General features: G+C 43.3%; 1 protein-coding gene across 8 annotated transcripts in view; it reads left to right on the forward strand.

The window, feature by feature from the left end:
* SOX6 (SRY-box transcription factor 6) overlaps window positions 1-19,313 on the forward strand; it is a 945,693-nt gene that overhangs the window by 98,706 nt on the left and 827,674 nt on the right. The gene's annotated exons all lie outside the window — the stretch shown is intronic.

A 19,313-nucleotide genomic window follows, 5' to 3' on the forward strand; every position in this document is an offset into this window, starting at 1 on the left:
GGAAGGGGCACGGGTCGGGTCAGGGCAGTATTATAGATGTGTGCAGATCTGCGCTCAAATTGCATGCTGCTTTCAGTTGTTGTAACTCCTCGCGTCCAAAATTAAGCGTGAATTCCAACCCTATAAAGGGTGCCCATTCTGGAATGCCGGTTATAGAATACCATTCAGTGCTGATTTTTTGGGGTGACAAATTTTGGGTCAACTCATAAAAATCCTCCCATTGTATACAAAACCAATATTATTTCCACATGGATATAATCTATGGAGTAGGAAAAAGCCTCAGAAAAAAATCATGGACACCATTTAGCGGTCAAACTCATGTTCCTTTTTCTTCAATCACAGGCTTAGAAAACCTCCCCCTTCTTTTATCTACCACACTTATCCGAGGTTATATATTTCTATTCATGCTCTACTCCATTATTACAAGGGATTACACAATTAGGGGCAAATTCTATAAATATAGAAACATAGAACGTGACGGCAGAAAAGGGCCACGGCCCATCTAATCTGCCCACACTAATGGCCCACCCCCTAACTACCTCCATGAAGAGATCCCACATGCCAATCCCATCTTTTCTTAAAATCTGGCACGCTGCTGGCCTCAATTACCTGTTGTGGAAGATTATTCCAGCGGTCAACCACCCTTTCGGTGAAGAAATATTTTCTGGTGTCGCAGTACAACGCAGTCCAGCAGTACAATGTTCAGTACAATTCTGTTATGCATAGACGCACAATAGAAAATCATGCTCAGCGGTGCTGAGCGAATCTAAGTGCGTCTATTATTAGATTTCCTTTATAGAATCTGCTTCGCAGAATCGCTTTTTAGGTGTCGCATAGACGTCTTGACGGTATCTACGACATAATCGTGTTTTAGCGTCATGACTGGGGTTTTTTTAAACATTAAAATTTTATACAGTAAAATGGTATGCAGGAGGCAACTCAATTTTACAGAGGAGGACTCCAGCCTGCTCTTCCTCCCCAAGGAGCATCACTATTTTATTTGTACTCGATTATCTTTTATTTATACATACCACTTATATCCTAAGTGATTTTTACATTCAGCTACTTTATCATATTTCCCTATCTGTCCCGGCGGGCTCAAACTCTGTCTAGTGTACCTGGGGCAATGAAGGGATTAATTAACTCACTCAGGGTCACAAGGAGCAGTGAGGGATTTGAACCTACAACCTCAGGGTGCTGAGACTGTAGCTCTAACCATTGTGCCACACACTCCTAACCAGAGAAGAATGTAACAGGCATGTCTCCTTGTGTCCAGCTCTTACACTGAGCAATTTCTCACCTGTTTGCTCTTACTGTCTCTCTCTCTCTGATAAAGTAGACAAAACATATAAATGAGGAGCTAGGTGCAAGTTATCTCTCGACAATTGGTTTGTAATGGGAACATATTACAATGAACTCTCCCAAACAAGAAAGAAAAATAAAAAATAAAAAATGTGCTCTGCTTGCCTTCCCTGAACCTTGGGCTACTGATTCCCCCCCCCCGAACCTCAGGCATTAAACCACATTTCAATTCAAAAGCCAAGCTTATATCCTCTTGATTCACAAGCAGCCATTTCTCTAGGACAGATACCTTTTAACACTTGCCTCCTTTCTTTTGACCTCTGTGTTCCTCAATCATGCTCGCACATTGCAGGTGAGACCAATGACTGTGGTTCTGAGCACATGGATATGTTTGATGCACAAACTTTAAAGTAAATATAACAACTGGTATTGTTGCCAAAATTAATTACCTATTGTAAACATCCAATTGACTAACTAACATTTGATGAGACCAGTCTGGGACACGGAGTTTACCTCATTCAAAATGAGCCTCAGAAACACCAAGCCAGGCTCTTTGACTTGTTGTTGTTTTTGTATTTCAAAATTTGCCTATTTAAAAAAATTACAAAAAATTTAAAATTTTTCAAAAAACATATATTGAGTAAAACCACTAATTGAAGAATTATGATGAGTCACATTGTGGTTTAATTGAGAGTTTTTTAGGTCTATGAAAGAAACCAGAAACCCAGTTCATGCAGACTCATTTTACCCCTTGTGGATCGTTTGCAGGGTTTACTGAGACCTTTTCCTCTTGATAATTAAACACAGACTTACCTCATACAAAACGAGCCTCAGAAACACCAAGCAGAGAACAAAGCTCGGCTTGGTCAATGAGCCATAAAAGGCTTCAAAGTAATCAAATCATTGGTTCCTCTAACCGGGAGGAAAAGCACAGTAACAAAACTCGTAAGGCAAACACCGCCTAATGCGAAAAACCTGTGCTAACACCTACCGATTGAGCAAAAATACATTTGCATAAATGCCCCAAATTTGGCCACAGCAAACAAAAAGTGATAGCCAAAAGCAAAAATCAATAGCACAAATGTCGCAAAAAAAATCAAACGAGAAAAGCGCCAAAGTACTTATCTCCAAGAGATCACAATAGTGTAGTCTCAAAGGTTCCACAAGTGATGAAAAACACGCTGTCCTGAGCACATAGATGTAATCCAAATGGAGCCAAGGAGCAAGTCACAATCTTCCCCCTTCAACAAGAGCCTTGTTTTGCTAAATTTTGCTGCTTCATCAATATGCACCTGGACGACAAGATTGTCACATAAAAATAGGAGTATGTGCTGGTGTACCTGACCATCCTAGGAATTTGAACCCACCATCTTGGGAAGATGGAAGAAATGCATTTAACCACTGAGCCACATCAGCTCTGGAACCTGGAAATGACAGAGTGCAAATGTGGCTCGCCAAAGTACTCTCTTATGAGACCAGAAAGAGGGTATGAAAGTACCAGGAGGGTTTGTAGTGGATTTAAAATCACCACGGTTTTTTCTGAGCATTTATGTTGTGGTTTGGGATAATCTGAAGGTGTTGGGGTGATGTAGCATCAGAAGAATCACAGAGCAGGAAGCTGATGTGGCTTAATGGTTAAAGGCACCTCTTCCATCTTCCCAGTGTTGTGGGTTTAAATCCCCAGCATGGTCAGGTACCCCAGCACATATTCCAACTATTTTTTTAGTGACAATCTGCCATCTAGGTGCATATTGATGATGTTACAATGATGTCAAGATTGTGCGTCAAACATGTCCACTTGCTCTGACCCACAGAGTAGTGTTTCTCTTCTTATTTTCTTAACCTTTGGGAATGAGGTTTAGTATGCAATATACAGTATTTTTTTCCCATGTGCTTTTCTTGAGTAATGCATTATTAAACATCCTTTCCCCTTATCAGAGGAGTACTCTGTACCCCCCCCCAAAAAAAAAAAAAAAAAACAACAACCAGAAAACCCATACACCTATATGTGGACTCTTCGGCATGCCCAACTCATGCCCGACAGTAGACTTAGTTTTGCAACGTCTACATTTTAGGCAAAAATGTGGACGTCTTTGAATGCTTAAGAATGCTGAGTACCATGCAATTCTGTAAATGGATGTCCATATTAAAACCTGCACAATCCCATTAGGCGCAGCTTTTTCCGATGTGCGTCTATGAAATTATAGATGCCTCTTCTGAGAATCGCGCACAGTCTTTGGACGTCTAACTTCTAATTATTGCTTGTTAAAAGCCGTTTATTGCGCTTATTATTCAATCTATTTGGCTGCCTAAGTTGCTGGATATCTACTTTATGAACGCCTAACTTTAGGCATCCTTTATAGAATTTGCCCCTTAGTCTTTAATATTTCACTTAGCTGTTTATAAAATTCCTTTGTTTCTGCAGTCAGTCTTCACTGTGAACACCAGACACCTCCAGTCCAAGCAGCCATTCTATCCAACGCGGCCAGCGTTTTGCAGTTCCATCAACTGCTGCATCGGGGATAATGTTCCTCGGTTCATAGACAGTAACGCGGAAGACAAAGGCGCGCGCCGACAACTGAGCGCAAGACGGAGGCGCGCGCCAAAGAAAAAGACTATTTTTAGGGGCTGCGATGGGGGTTTTTTGTTGGGGAGCCCCCCCCACTTTACTTAATACAGATCGCGGCGGTGTTGTGGGGGGTTTGGGAGGTTGTAACCCCCCACATTTTAGTGAAAACGTAACTTTTTTCCCTGAAAACAGGGAAAAAGTTGTTTTCAGTAAAATGTGGGGGGTTACAACCCCCCAAACCCCCCACAATGCCCCCACAACACGGCGCGATCTGTATAAAGTAAAGTGGGGGGGGGGGTTCCTCCCCACACCCCCTGTCGTAGCCCCTAAAAACAGTCTTTTTCTTCGGCGCACGCCTCCGCACTGTGCTCAGTTGTCTGTTCGCGCCTTTGTCCCGGCGCACTTTTTACCTGACACCAATGTTCCTCAACAGCACGCGTTTATCTCGCTGTTCACTTCTAACAGCTAGTACAAATTTTGGGTGCCATGTATAGAATTTTCCCTTTTGTGTCCATGTCGGCTGAGTTCTCAAGGGTCTCCCTTTCTGACTTTCATCCTGAATTGGTGACAGAAGCTCCTAGTGGGATATAGTTGCTGTTTTCCTATTTTCAGATGTTTAGCCAAAGCATTGGGAGCTTCTGGGAATATTATGGGCCTGTTTTATTCAAGTAGCAGCATCACTTATTTGGATAAATGCTGCTGAACAGCATCGGGGCAGTGCAGTCCAGAGGCAGAGCCTGAGCAGGTTGGCAGATTATCTCAATATCCGTGATATTCAGTGCTGCTATTTAGATAACTACGTGGATATGTAAGGTGGCAAAAAGCTTACCTGGGTTATCTGAATTGTTATCGGATAATGATGCTAAGTATCCAGATATCGGTGGTGATTGTCATCATACACAGATATTCTACATATCAGCCGAGAATAGGTTTATTTTAAACCACTGTTCAGGTACTTAAGAGAAATGGTGTGCAGGTTCTGATTGATTTTGCCTTAATTTATTTGGTCTTTATGCGGAACCAGTAATAAGTTAATGCCATTACATAAAATGAACCTTGCTGCAAATAACTTACATTAACTGTTAGGAAATGACCTGATGACAAGAAATAGGAGAAGGAGGATAGCTAGATTATGTTGCTTCACTTTGCTCTTTTGGCTCATACTTCCAATGACCTTCATTGACATCCTGTGAAAGCAGGATCTTTCCATTTCTCCCTGAGATGTGGATCGGGCAATACTGATGAGAACTGTTCTTTATCAAACATAATTCTTTTTGAAGCCCAGGGGTGGCTGACCAGTTATGTCCTCTGCATATGGCGATTGTTGCAGATTTTTCTTTGGTCTCCGTTTTGATTTGCATTTGTCCAAGCAAGAATGCACAGTAGCATAAGACTTCAAGATGTGTCATCAGCTCTGAGTCACAGGTGGAAGAGACTAACCGAAAGACTGCTGGCAAAAATCCCGCTGGGTGGAGATACAGGTGAAGACCATCTCTGCCTTGCTAACTTCATACTTGTCAGCAAATTCATGCAAATCCATTCTTCTAGGAGGCACTCGAGCATGTCATGAGCACTGATGAGAGGAAATCTTTGCTTGAGGTGATATTCAAACAAGTGGTTGTCCTTTCTGCAGCTGGTTGATTACTGCTTTGAATTTGTACGAAATGTGTGAAGCTTTCACAAATTTTTAAGTGCCATCTCAAAAATTCTGTCTGCCAAAAAATCATATTAAAGAATTAGAAAAGGTACAGAGAAGGGTGACAAAAAAATGATAAATGGGATAGGACGACTTCCCTATGAGGAAAGGCTAGATGAGTGTGGTGCAGCCTCAGCACCCTGAGGTTGTGGGTTCAAATCCCACGCTGCTCCCTGTGACCATGGGTAAGTCACTTAATCCTCCACAGTCTCAGGTACATTAGATAGATTGTGAGCCCACCAGGACAGATAGAGAAGGTGAAACTGCTTTGAGTTTCCCTTTCCTTAGAGATGCTAGAGCTCTTCAGCTTGGAGAAGAAGATGGCTCGGGGGAGATATGCTAGCAGTCTATAAAATAGTGAGTGGAGTGGAAGGGGTAGATGTGAATTGTTTGTTTACTCTTTCCAAAATTACTAGGACTAGGGAGCATGTGATAAAGCTACTAGGTAGTAGATTTAAAACAAACTGGAGAAAATCCTCGCATTTCTTTACACGACATGTAATTAAATTCTGGAATTTATTTCCAGCGAATGTGATAGAAGCAGTTATCGGTGTTTGCTACCTGCCATCTATTCTTCACATACAGTATGCTGATGCATGACAGTCTGACTTGCAGGTTCCTAGTGCTCTGATTTGGAAAGGGTTTTGAAGATAAATTTAGAATATCAGAGCTAATACCGCCGTGGCCGGTGATAAAATAGCTTAACGCGGCTTCATAAAAAGGGGGTTGGGCACGAATCAGCATGTGCAAAGTATTGGCATGCCCAATACCCTCTCATGCTTATCCTATAGCCATGCCCCCTTTTCTGATCCGCCAACTAGAATTTATATGCACCTCTTAATAGAACATGCCTATAAAGATGCGTGTGTAAGCTCTAATTATTACCAATTAGTACCAATTGAATTTTACTGCCTAATTATCAGTTCTGATTGGCTTGATATTCAATTAAGTTACGTGCGCAATTTGTGCATGCAGTGCAAATCATTCTATAGGTAGGGCTAGTCTCAGGGCGCTGGTCTTTGACCAGAGGGCCGCCGCGTGAGCGGACCGCTGGGCGCGATTGACCACTGCTCTGACCCAGCAGCGGCAATTCTTATGTATCCATGATTTTTAACAAAATCCACTGTAGTGTTCATGGGTTTCTGTAAATTACTCCAAGAAACTCTTTTTAAAAAAAATTTTTGTTGTGTTTTTGTTTCTAGAAGAGGAAGGAAGAGTTTTGTTAAGAACATAAGAACATAAGAAGCGCCATCTCCGGATCAGACCTTCGGTCCATCAAGTCCGGCGATCCGCACACGCGGAGGCCCTGCTAGGTATTCACCTGGCTTATTTTATAGCCAACCATATCTTTATATGCCTATCTCAAGGAGATATGCATCTAGTTTGCTTTTGAAACCTAGGACTGTCGATTCCGCAATAATCTCCCCTGGGAGAGTATTCCAGATGTCAACCACTCTCTGTGTGAAGCAGAACTTTCTGACATTAGTCCTGAACTTGCCCCCCCTTAGCTTCATTTCATGTCCTCTTGTCCGTGTCAAATTGGACATTGTAAATAATCTTCTCTGCTCTATTTTGTCAATTCCTTTCAGTATTTTGAAGGTCTCGATCATATCCCCACGCAGTCTCCTTTTCTCAAGGGAGAACAATCCCAGTGTTTTAAGTCGATCCTCATATTCCAGTTTCTCCATACCCTTCACTAGTTTAGTTGCTCGTCTCTGCACCCTCTCCAGCAGTTTTATATCCTTCTTTAGGTAGGGAGACCAATGTTGGACGCAGTATTCCAAGTGGGGTCTGACCATTGCCCTATAAAGCGGCATTATAACTTTCTCCGATCTACTCGAGATTCCTTTCTTTATCATGCCCAACATTCTATTTGCCTTATTTGCCGCTGCCACGCATTGTGCCGACAGCTTCAGGGTCCTATCTATCAGTACACCCAGATCTCTTTCTTGTTCACTTTTCCCCAGAGTTGCACCTGACATTCTGTACTCGTATTCCTTATTTTTACTGCCTAAATGCATTACCTTGCATTTCTCCACGTTGAACTTCATCTGCCATTTCTCCGCCCATTTTTCTAACCGACACAAATCGCTCTGGAGTTCCTCACTGTCCTCCTGCGATCTAATTGCCCGGCAGAGTTTTGTGTCGTCTGCAAACTTGATGATCTCACTGGATGTTCCGTTTTCCAGGTCATTGATATAAATATTAAAAAGGATCGGCCCAAGTACCGAGCCCTGGGGCACACCACTAGTCACTCTCTCCCAGTCGGAGAACTTCCCATTTATGCCCACTCTCTGCTTTCGGTTTTCCAGCCATTTGCCTATCCATCTTTGTATATCTCCCTCTATGCCATGGCTTTGTAGCTTCCTGAGAAGTCTTTCGTGTGGAACTTTGTCAAATGCTTTCTGGAAGTCCAAGTATATTATGTCCACCGGCTTTCCACTATCAATTTGCTCATTCACGGTCTCAAAGAATTGGAGTAAATTCGTCAGACACGATTTCCCTTTCCTGAATCCATGTTGACTGGGTTTCATCAAGTCGTGTGTGTCCAAGTGCTGAACTATGCTGTCCTTGATCAGTGATTCAATCATCTTGCCGGGGACAGACGTAAGACTCACAGGTCTATAGTTGCCCGGTTCTCCTCTCGATCCTTTTTTGAAAATTGGCGTGACGTTCGCTTTCCTCCAGTCGTCTGGTATCTGACCAGTTCTGATTGACAGGTTTGCAAGTTTTTGCAATAACTCTCCAATTTCAATCTTCAATTCCTTCAAGACTCTCGGGTGAATTTCATCCGGTCCAGGTGATTTGTCACTTTTAAGTTTGTCGATCTGATAGTATATCTGGGCTAAGTCCACTTCAACTGTGGTGAGGCTGTCTTCTATTTCTCCTGCAAACACTTTCTCCGCTTCAGGTATTGTTGAGGTGTCCTCCTTCGTAAAAACGGACGCAAAGAAGGAATTTAGTTTGTCTGCGATTTGTTTATCTTCCTTGATGTACCCTTTTCTTCCCTTGTCGTCCAGGGGTTCCACTGCCTCTTTTGCAGGTTTTTTCCCTTTCACGTATCTAAAGAAGGGCTTGAAGTTTTTGGCCTCCCGGGCTATTTTTTCCTCATAGTCCTGTTTTGCTTCCCTCACCGCCTTGTGACATTTCTTCTGTTCATCTTTATGTTTGTTCCAGGCTTCGGTTGTCTTCGTGCATTTCCATTTTTTGAAAGAGTCCTTCTTTACCTTTATGGCTTCCTTCACCTGTATGGTAAGCCATGCCGGTTCTCTTTTGCCTTTAGTTCTCCGATCTTTGGAAATCCTCGGAATGTAGAGATCTTGTGCTTCTGCAATAGTATTTTTCAATAGGCACCATGCCTGATCTACTGTTTCAAGTTTGTCCACCATCTTCTCAAGTCGTTTTGTTACCATGGCTCTCATGCAATCGTATTTACCCTTTTTAAAGTTTAAGGTGGTGGTTAAGGTTTTGACATGTTTCCCTTTCCCGATGTCAAGTTTAAAGTTGATTACATTGTGATCACTCGTTCCCAGTGGAACCATGACTTCTACTTCTGTTATCGGTCCAGTGAGACCATTTAGGACCAAGTCCAAGGTGGCGTCGCCTCTTGTCGGCTCTTTTACCATTTGCTCCAGGAAGCAATCCCCTAGCACCTCCAGGAACTTGGCCTCCTTGCCGCAGTTGGAGGCTCCTAGTTTCCAGTCTATTCCTGGGAAATTGAAGTCTCCCAATATAACTACATTGCCTGTCTTGCATACTTGTTTGATTTCCTCCATCATTTCTGAGTCAGTGACTTCCGCCTGTCCTGGGGGACGATAGTAAAGGCCAATTTTTATATCTGCGCCATTGCGACCAGGAATTTTGATCCAGAGGGACTCCAGCTTCTCTTTACTGTCTGTTGTACTCATTCCAACAGAATCTATTTCTTCCTTAACATATAGGGCAATACCTCCACCTTTCTGCCCTTCTCGATCTCTTCTATATAGTTTGTATCCCTGTAGTACTGTGTCCCATTTGTTTTCTTCATTCCACCATGTTTCTGTTATGCCAATGATATCCATGTTCTCATGTCTTGCTATCGTCTCTAGTTCTCCCATTTTGTTTCCTAGACTTCTAGCATTTGTATACATACATCTAAGTTCCCTTCGTGTTACCTTTTTGGACCTTCTACTCTTGGCTGTCCTTACAGTTTCATTTACGGTATCCTTTACTGCTCCTGTGTTATCTCCCATGTTTGCTGTGTGGTCATCCCCTCCTGTGTCTGAGTTGTCCTTTCCTGCTTGTTCTCCTTTGTTGGCTGTGAGGTCGACCTCTCTTGTGTATGAGTAGTGGTCCTTTGTTCCTACGTCGGGGCATCCTGTTGTCCGTGCCATCGACCGGTTGTCGACTGTCGGCTTTCCCCTGTCCTTCAGTTTAAAGCCTTCTCTATTGCTTTCTTCATGTTGCCTGCCAAAACTCTTGCTCCTTCCTTGTTGAGGTGTAGTCCATCCCTTCTGTAGTACTTGCTTTTTCCCCAGAACGCCGTCCAGTTGCGCACGAAGTCGAAGCCTTCGTCTTCGCACCATCGTCTCATCCAGGCGTTGATCACTTGCAATTCCCCTTGTCTCTTTCCATCTGCTCTTGGTACAGGGAGGATTTCAGAGAAGGCCACCTTCACCTCCCTGATCTTCAATTGTCTTCCGAGTGAGCGGAGCTGGCCCTTCATCTCTTCCCTGTCATACTTCCGCCCGCTCACATCATTTGTGCATGTTACTTTTTTGGGCTCTAGATGCAGCAGGGGCATTCTGAAGTTGACAAGTTGTACTAACACCTGATTTTTGTGACGATGAAACTCCTATAATGGAGAAATCCTTGGCAGAGAATACTGGAAGTTCTTTCATACTTTTATAGTAGGAAAAGTAGAGGCATGCTTCCTGAATTTAGTCTAGACCATTTTGGGCAGTTTTGGAAATAGTATCTCTCTACTTGAAATTCTAGTATTTTTGTTAAGATTTTTATCCCTCTCTTTATTGTATTATACTGTATATGGATGGTCTTGCAGCATTTACTAAAAACCATATCGAAAGCCATCTCTTAGGCAGAGATGCTATTACCTAGTTTTGTGTATCCCTGAGGTATGTGTACATATGGGAGTAGAAGGACTTCTGGAGAGATAATGAGTTGGGAGAGAGCAGATGGAGTAACTCAAAGAGCTGTCTGGTGGGTGTGAGACAGTGGAAGGCTTGGTCAGCTTGTTTCATGGAAGCTTTTGTGTTATTAAGTCAAAATTCTCTTCTAGTAACATAGTAGTTGATAGAATAAAGACCCAAATTCTATAAACGATGCCTGAAGTGAGGCAGCTATGTAGATTGCTGTGCCTAGCCAATCTAGGTGTGTTCCTTAATTATTTAATTAGACTTAATCGGCACTTAGGGGTAATGATAGATAATGAAGCCGTCGGCGCAGTGCGCAGCGGCCTCAAAAAAGGCGAACAGAATGTTAGGTATAATCAAGAAGGGTATTACAACCAGAACGGCAGAAGTTATCCTGCCGCTATATCGGGCAATGGTGCGCCCGCATCTGGAGTACTGCGTCCAATTCTGGTCTCCGTACCTTAAGAAGGATATGGCAATACTCGAGAGGGTTCAGAGGAGAGCGACGCGACTGATAAAGGGTATGGAAAACCTAACATATGCCGAAAGATTGGAGAAACTGGGCCTCTTTTCCTTGGAAAGGCGGAGGCTTAGAGGGAACATGATAGAGACTTACAAGATCATGAAGGGCATGGAGAAAGTGGATAGGGACAGATTTTTCAAAACTTTGAAAAATACAAGAACGAGGGGGCATTCGGAAAAGTTAAGAGGGGACAGATTCAGAAACAATACTAGGAAGTTCTTCTTCACCCAGAGGGTGGTGGACACCTGGAATGCGTTTACAGAGGGTGTGATACGACAGAGTACGCTACAGGGTTTCAAGAAGGGTTTGGATGAATTCCTGAAGGAAAAGGGGATTGAGGGGTACTGATAGAGAAGTACTATGCAGGTCCTTGACCTGATCGGACTGCTGGGCGGGATGGACCTCTGGTTTGACCCAGAAAAGGCACTGCTTATGTCCTTATGTCCATTAATTGAAAAGTGCCATTAAAAAGCAATCAAAACCCAATTAATTAGCTGGTAGGTGTCTAATTCGGTAGGTACCTACCACTTTGAGGTAAGCGTCTATCCCAAGACAACTACCAGGAAGTAGACATGGTTAGGAGGTGGATTTTGGGTGTGGCTTGATTTAGGTGCACTCATTTAGGCCAAGAAAACCCTGGTATAAATGGAGTGTGCCTAAGGTTTCAATGCCTACTGGCACCTTAGACTAGCTTGAGTGCTACTAGACGCTATTCTCTAAATGGCACCTAATGGATGATTGACAATTGTGCTTCTTGGTGCCTAGAAGTTAGGCACTGTTTATAGAATCGGGGCCCAAAAGACCAATTGATTCATCTAGTTTGCCCACCAATACCTGTCTATAGCTCACAGTTTTCTACTTCACCTCCCTTCTCCTAGTTTGTGTGCCCCATTTTAGCAAAGTTGATATTTTTGAAACCCAGGATTTTGAACTTTTGTGTGACTTTTCTATGCCTTGGTCATTGTATAATACCCAGATAAGAGATACTTTGGTTCATAAACATGTACGAGGGTAGATGGCATCGTACAGACTAGCCATGAGTCCACTTAGTCAAACAAATTGCTCATAAGTACTAGATCTAGTAGTATCACTACCTATCTGGTCCCATCAAAATCCGTCGGAGGACCTTGAAGGCAGTCTCGGATCTCCCTACTGGTGCTCAAGACTGAAGGTGGAATGCTCCTATCTAATGTCCATTTGTACCATGCCTCCAATAGAAATGTTTGTGTTAGGTATTTAACGCACTAACAGTTTTAAAAAGGCACATTAAATACCCAACATGTTGACTTCTAAGGATTGGATTCTAGTAATAGTGTCTACATTGACTGGTGCTTACCAAAACAGCACTGGCCATATGTCAATCACACATAGGTGCTGTTAAGAGAATCACAGTTTATGTCTAACATAAGCATTGGTAATATAGGCCAGGGTTTTGCAGGCCTACATTTCTGGCTCATATGTTTTGATGAGACTCAAATCTACAGAGGCGTCTAGTGGATCCTAAGGTCATTTCTGGTATAAACCACACCTACTTTAACTTTAGGCACCATTAGGAGCCTCTATAGACACATTTACAGCATTCTTTTTTGTAGGTGGCTCCGGGCCCAAGAACCAAATTTTGAGGCTCACCACTGGTAACATCCCTTTCTTTAGAGAGATTTCCATCTCTGTCACCTTCCAAGATTTAATGCCAAGAAATGCAAGGCCATACATTTGGACTACAAAATCTGGCGGGAACAGTACAGTTTAGGAGGTGAAGAACTTTTGTGGGACTTGGGTGCGATAGTATTTGATGATCTTAAAGTGATCAAACATATTGAAAAGGTGACAGTGAAAGCTAGAAGGATGCTAGGCTGCATAGGAAAAGGTATGGCCAGTAGGAAAAAGGAGGTATTGATGCCCCTGTAAACACTCTGGTGAGACCTCATTTAGAGTATTGCGTACAGTTCTGGAGACTGCACCTTTAGAAAGATATAAACAGGATGGCATTGGTTCAGAGAAAGGCTACTAAAATGGTTGGTGGTCTTCATCATAAGGCCTATGGGGACAGACTTAAAGATCTCAAGATGCATTCTTTGGAGGAGGGGCAGGAGAGGGAAGTTATGATAGAGATGTTTAAATATCTACATGCTAAGTTGGAACATTGGTTTCTGTTCTTCAAAGATCTCTCCTGCATAGTTAAGCAGCAACTGCATTCCAGGTAGGTATGTTTGCCAAGAAGAGGGCAGGTCCAACTGAAAAGTGATATTTCTTCCTCAAGGGCGTAAAGAATGCCTAGTCAGAATTAAGACAAAAAAAAAAAGGAAGCGTGCAGACATGAGACCTGCCTGGGAGCAGTTCAAGCTTGTACTCTAATCATTTATGTGGGATGTAGCCCTGGTGTTTACTCTGATATTCATTAAAAAATAAATTCCTCTACAATCTTTGACAGTGTTAAAGTAAATTCAAGATACTAGAATTTTTGGAAACCCTCTTTGTTTAGTTCTTTCAAAAATCACATCAGGTCTTCAAGTAATGATATCTACCTTTCTAGAAATAATATAATACACAGAACCAGAAGAACAGCTTCCATCCAGTGGTTTGGTATATTTAATTGTAAGTGGCACAATGACATTGGTAATAGATATTGGCATGCCTTGTGTATATTGAAGTTGATGAGTAAGATCTTTTCATCCTGCAAGAATTGTTTGTAGTTCTAAAGTAATTATCATCATGTGCATTTTTCCAATTATAAAATTAATGATGTGGAGGGGCATAATCGAAAGGAACGTCTAAGTCGTTTTTGTCTAAGTCGCAAGTCGTCCAAAGTAAAAAAACAGCCTAGGACACATTTTCAAAAAATACGTCCAAAATTTTTTTTTTGTTTCAAAAATCGTCTAACTATACGTCCTGCCGATCTGATCGTCCAAGTCGCTAAATCGTCCATCTTTATACCACATTTTCGTCCAACTTTTTGTCTAAGTCAAAAATGCCTAGAACAAGCCCTGTTGGATGTGGGAGGAGTCTGCAAAGTGATGGACTGAACACCCAGACATGGCACCTAAATAGTGGGGTATCTTACAGGGTACTGCTGTGAACTTCACAAAAAGGGTGCCATGTCTTCTCCTCACTACAGCTCCCTTATAGATCATGATGAGCCCCTCAAACCACCTCCAGAATCCCCTAGACCCACTTATCTACCACCCAAATAGCCTTTATGGCTGCAGGAGCCACTTATATGCCAGTACAAAAGGGTTTTGGGGATATATAGGGGAGTGCACATGTTTAAGTATCAATGCAGTGATTATAGGGGCTTATGGGCATGGGGCCTCCTCTCCATGGGTCCCTAACCCACCCCCAAGATGGCGTAAGCCGCCTCTTTGCTGGATAACTAGGCTTCCCTATGCCAGGCTGCCAGATGATGATGGTCTGGAGGCTGAATTTTAAAGGTGTGATTACGATTTTTATGGGGTTGGGGGGGGGGTCAGTGATCACTGGGGTAGTGTGTGGGGGTCTGTATTATGTGTTTGCAGTTCTTATCTTGTGACTTTAGGTGGGTTTTTGTGACTTGGACTAAGTCACAACATCCAACTTTCGGTTATACAAGCTGTACGACTACGTCTAAGCCGGCCCACGTCCTGCCCAACTCCCGCCCTCGACACTCCTCCTGAAACACCCTTAGCTTTGGTCATTCAGCGGCAATATGAAGGCCTAGGTTGTTTAGAAATACATCCAAACCCCGTTTTCATTATCGGCACTTGGACGTATTTTGACAATGTTCGTCCAAATGCCGACTTAGGCCTGTTTTTGGACATTTTTCTCTTTCGATTATGAGCCCCTAAGCTTCTCATATTATGTTTATAACATATAGTAACATAGTAGATGACGGCAGATAAAGACCCAAATGATCTGTCTAGTCTGTCCAATCTGATTCAATTAAAAAAAATTTTTTCTTCTTAGCTATTTCTGGGCAAGAATCCAAAACTTTGCCCAGTACGGTTCTTAGGTTCCAACTACTGAAGTCTCCGTCTCCAGTCCATCTACACCCTCCCAGCCATTGAAGCCTTCCCCAGTCCATCCTCCCCCAAACAGCCATATATAGACACAGACCGTGCAAGTCTGCCCAGTACTGGCCTTAGTTCTTCAATATTTAGTATTATTTTCTGATTCTAGATCCTCTATGTTCATCCCACGCTTTTTTGAACTCCGTCACCGTTTTCATCTCCACCACCTCTCTCGGGAGCGTATGCCAGGCATCCACCACCCTCTCCATAAAGAAGAATTTCCTTGAGCCTACCATCCTTCAACCTCAAATTATGCCTTCTGGTTTTACCATTTTCCTTTCTCTGGAAAAAATTTTGTTCTACGTTAATAGGATTCAGACGTTCAAATATTTGAAAGGTATCTCCCCTGTCCCTCCTTTCCTCTAAGGTATAAATATTTAGGGCTTCCAGTCTCTCTTCATATGTCTTTTGGCGCAAATCTCCTATCATTTTCATTGCCCTCCTCTGGACTGCTTCAAGCCTTTTTGTGCCCTTCGCCAGATACGGTCTCCAAAACTGAATACAATACTCCAAGTACTTCATTCTTCATCTGGTTACGCCTCTCTATACAGCCCAGCATCCTTCTGGCAGCAGCTGCTGCCTTGTCACACTGTTTCTTCACCTTTAGATCTTCAGACATTATTACTCCAAGGTCCCTCTCCCCATCCGTGCATATCAGCCTTTCACCTCCCAGCAGCTCATAGTCACTGTTCCCACTAGGCTGAGCAGGAGTCCTCCAACTGCATTGCTGCCAGTGGGGGGCAGTGCAACAATATTGTGTTTTTTAATTACTAGGAACAGGCAGGTTCCCTGGAGTCCTACAGAGCTTACCTGTCCCTCACTATTAAAAAAGTAATAGTGAAACAGCTCCGCCCCCCGCTGGCAGGACTGTAGGTGGAGGTCTTCCGCTCAGTTTGAGCAGTGCTCATAATACCCACAAAATAATTACTGTAATGGAAAAGTTTGCAATGCACAAAAAATTCAGCTCCTGAGATAGACAAAGTTCTTCATATCTCCATATATTAAAGTATGTTTGCATGTGAAAAATGATGTGTGATTCCTAAGAGTTAATCCCTGGTTACAAACAAGGACAAGATGTAAAGTTGATATGTTAAATCCACGATCAGATCAAATGTGCTTCCTGAGGTATTTAATAGACTAAACATGGAAACTACTTTGCAGAGATTTGCATAGCAGCAGCACACTGATATGGTACAGAGTGTTGATAAACAGGAAAATGAAGGAGAAGCGGTGTATTAATAATACCTTTTTGTAAGACCAGACCATATATTTACCCAGTAACAAAGATCTATTTTTTAATAAGCTGAAATCTAAAGATGTGTGAAAGTCTGCAAGAAGTTAACAGTGTGAAAAGCTAAGCTTTCACCTTTGTGAATCATTTGTGAGAATATAATTTTACCGTGCATCCACAAAAGCATAAATAGTTGATTGAAGTTGCACTAGTGCCATGTAGCGTCATGACTTTTTACTGGCACTAAGAAGGCAGTTCTGTAACAGTGCCCCCTAAAGACACCTATTTTCCTTGAGCATGTTGCTAGCCATAGGACTGGTGTAATTATTTATGCCAAAATGCCAGAAATATGTGAGTCAGTGGCGTAGCGAGGATGAGAAGCGCCCCTCCCCCTCCTGCTGCATGTGCGCTGCTTCCCTTCCCCTGTTCCTCCATAACGTTCCTTTTTAATTATAAATCTTTAAATTTCACATTTTATAAAAAGGGACTACAACTCATACATCATAGAAACAAATACATTCATTCTACGGCAGGGGTGTCAAAGTCCCTCCTTGAGGGCCGCAATCCAGTCGGGTTTTCAGGATTTCCCCAATGAATATGCATGAGATCTATTTGCATGCACTGTTTTCATTGTATGCATATTTATGCATATTTATTGGGGAAATCCAGAAAACCCAGCTGGATTGCGGCCCTCGAGGGGGGACTTTGACACCCCTGTTCTAGGGGTATCCAACTTATACCATTTTAAAATTTTTTCCATCGACTATTACATTAAGTCATCTGACGAGCACGGCAATCTAAATTATATAAACCACCAAATGTTAATTGAAATATCTAATCACCATTATAATTATTAAAACAAGCCTCCACCAGTTCCCATCTTTTCTGAAAAACTTACTTACCTGTGGCACACCGCTTGTGACTCCCCGCCAGTCAGAGTATTGTCCCTTTACTCCGACCCTCTGCAGTCTACCCGACAACCAGTGCTCGATCCATCTGTGCACATCCCCTCCCACCCCGTGGTTCCACAGTTTCCTAAGCAGCCTTTCATGTGGCACCTTGTCGAAAGCCTTTTGAAAATCAAGGTAAATGATGTCTATAGGTTCCCCATTGTCCACCCGACTGCTTATTCCCTCAAAGAAGTACAGAAAGGTTCGTTAAGCATGACCTTCCCTTACAGAATCCATGCTGGCTTGTTCTCAGTAGGCCATATCTCTCGATATGCTCGCAAATACCATCCTTGATCATAGCTTCCACCATCTTCCCTATAATTGAAGTCAGGCTCACCGGCCTGTAGTTTCCGGGGTCACCCCTCGATCCCTTCTTGAAGATAGGTGTGACATTCGCCAATTTCCAGTCCTCTGGTACCTCTCCAGTTTTCAAGGATAGGTTGCAAACATGCTGGATTGTGCCCGCTATTTCTTGTCTTAGTTCTTTCAGAACCCTTGGGTGGATCCCGTCCGGGCCCGGCGATTTGCCGCATTTTAACCTGTCTATTTGCTTGAGGACATCCTCCTTACTTACCTCTATGTGTTCTAATTTTTCAGCCTGTTCCCCACTCATGAGCTCCTCTGAGTCTGGTATATTAGATGTGTCTTCTCTCGTGAAAACCGACGAGAAGAACGTGTTCAACCTCTCAGCTACCTCTTTATCCTCCTTGATCACTCCCTTCCTATCCCCATCGTCCAACGGCCCCACCTCCTCTCTCGCTGGTCGCTTCCCCTTTACGTAACTGAAGAATGCCTTGAAGTTTTTCGCCTCCCTGGCCAGCCCCTCTTCATATTTCCCTTTTGCTTTTCTAACCTCTCGGTGGCATTCCTTTTGGCATTTCCTGTGCGCCTGGTGATTTTCCTCCGTTGGGTCCTTTTTCCATCTCCGGAAGGACACTTTCTTGTCGTTTATTGCCCTCTTTACTTCTGTTGAGATCCAAACCGGGTCCTTTGACTGCTTGTTCTTGCCGCCTTTCTTGAAACTTGGGACGTACATTCTTTGTGCTTCCTGCAGGGTGTCCCTGAATAGGGTCCAGGCGCTTCCTACAGTCTCCATCCTAAGGACGTTTTTGAGCTTCCTCCCCACCATTTCCCTCATAGCAACATAGTTCCCTTTCCTGAAGTTGAGCGCAGTTGTTGCGGTCCTCTTTACTGTGGGTGTCCCCCTTTCTAATGTGAATCGGATCGCGTTGTGGTCACTGTTGCCTAGTGGTCCTCCCACTTCTACCCCTCTTGCAGGCCCCCCTAATCCGTTTAAGATGAGGTCAAGAGTAGCACTCCCTCGCGTCGGTTCCTTGACTAGTTGCTCCATGAAGCAGTCCCTCACAGCTTCTACAAATCCTGTTTTCTTAGTGCAGTTGGAGTGACCCGTACTCCAGTCAATCCCCGGGTAGTTGAAGTCCCCCATCACTGTTACATTTCCAGTCCTGCATTCTTGTCTCAGTTCAGCTTCCAAGTCGTGTCCGATTTCCTCCGGCGTACCAGGTGGGCGATAGTACAGCCCCAGTTTTATGCCTGTACCCTTGTTTCCCGGCAATTTGACCCATAGCGATTCCAGCCCCTCTGCCTTCTTTGCCATATCCATCCCGACTGAGTAGATAGAGTCCTTTATATATAGTGCTATGCTTCCCCCCTTCTTGTGGGTCCTGTCCCTCCTGTAGAGCTTGTACCCTGGCAGCGCCACATCCCATTGATTCTCCTCTGTCCACCATGTTTCTGTAATTCCAATTATATCCAGGTCCTCCCCCTTGGCTACGACCTCTAGTTCACCCATCTTGGCCATGAGGCTTCTTGCATTGGCGTATAAGCACCGCAAAATTGTCATTTC

Source organism: Geotrypetes seraphini, chromosome 19 (genome assembly GCF_902459505.1).
Source record: "Geotrypetes seraphini chromosome 19, aGeoSer1.1, whole genome shotgun sequence".
Lineage (NCBI taxonomy): Eukaryota > Metazoa > Chordata > Amphibia > Gymnophiona > Dermophiidae > Geotrypetes > Geotrypetes seraphini.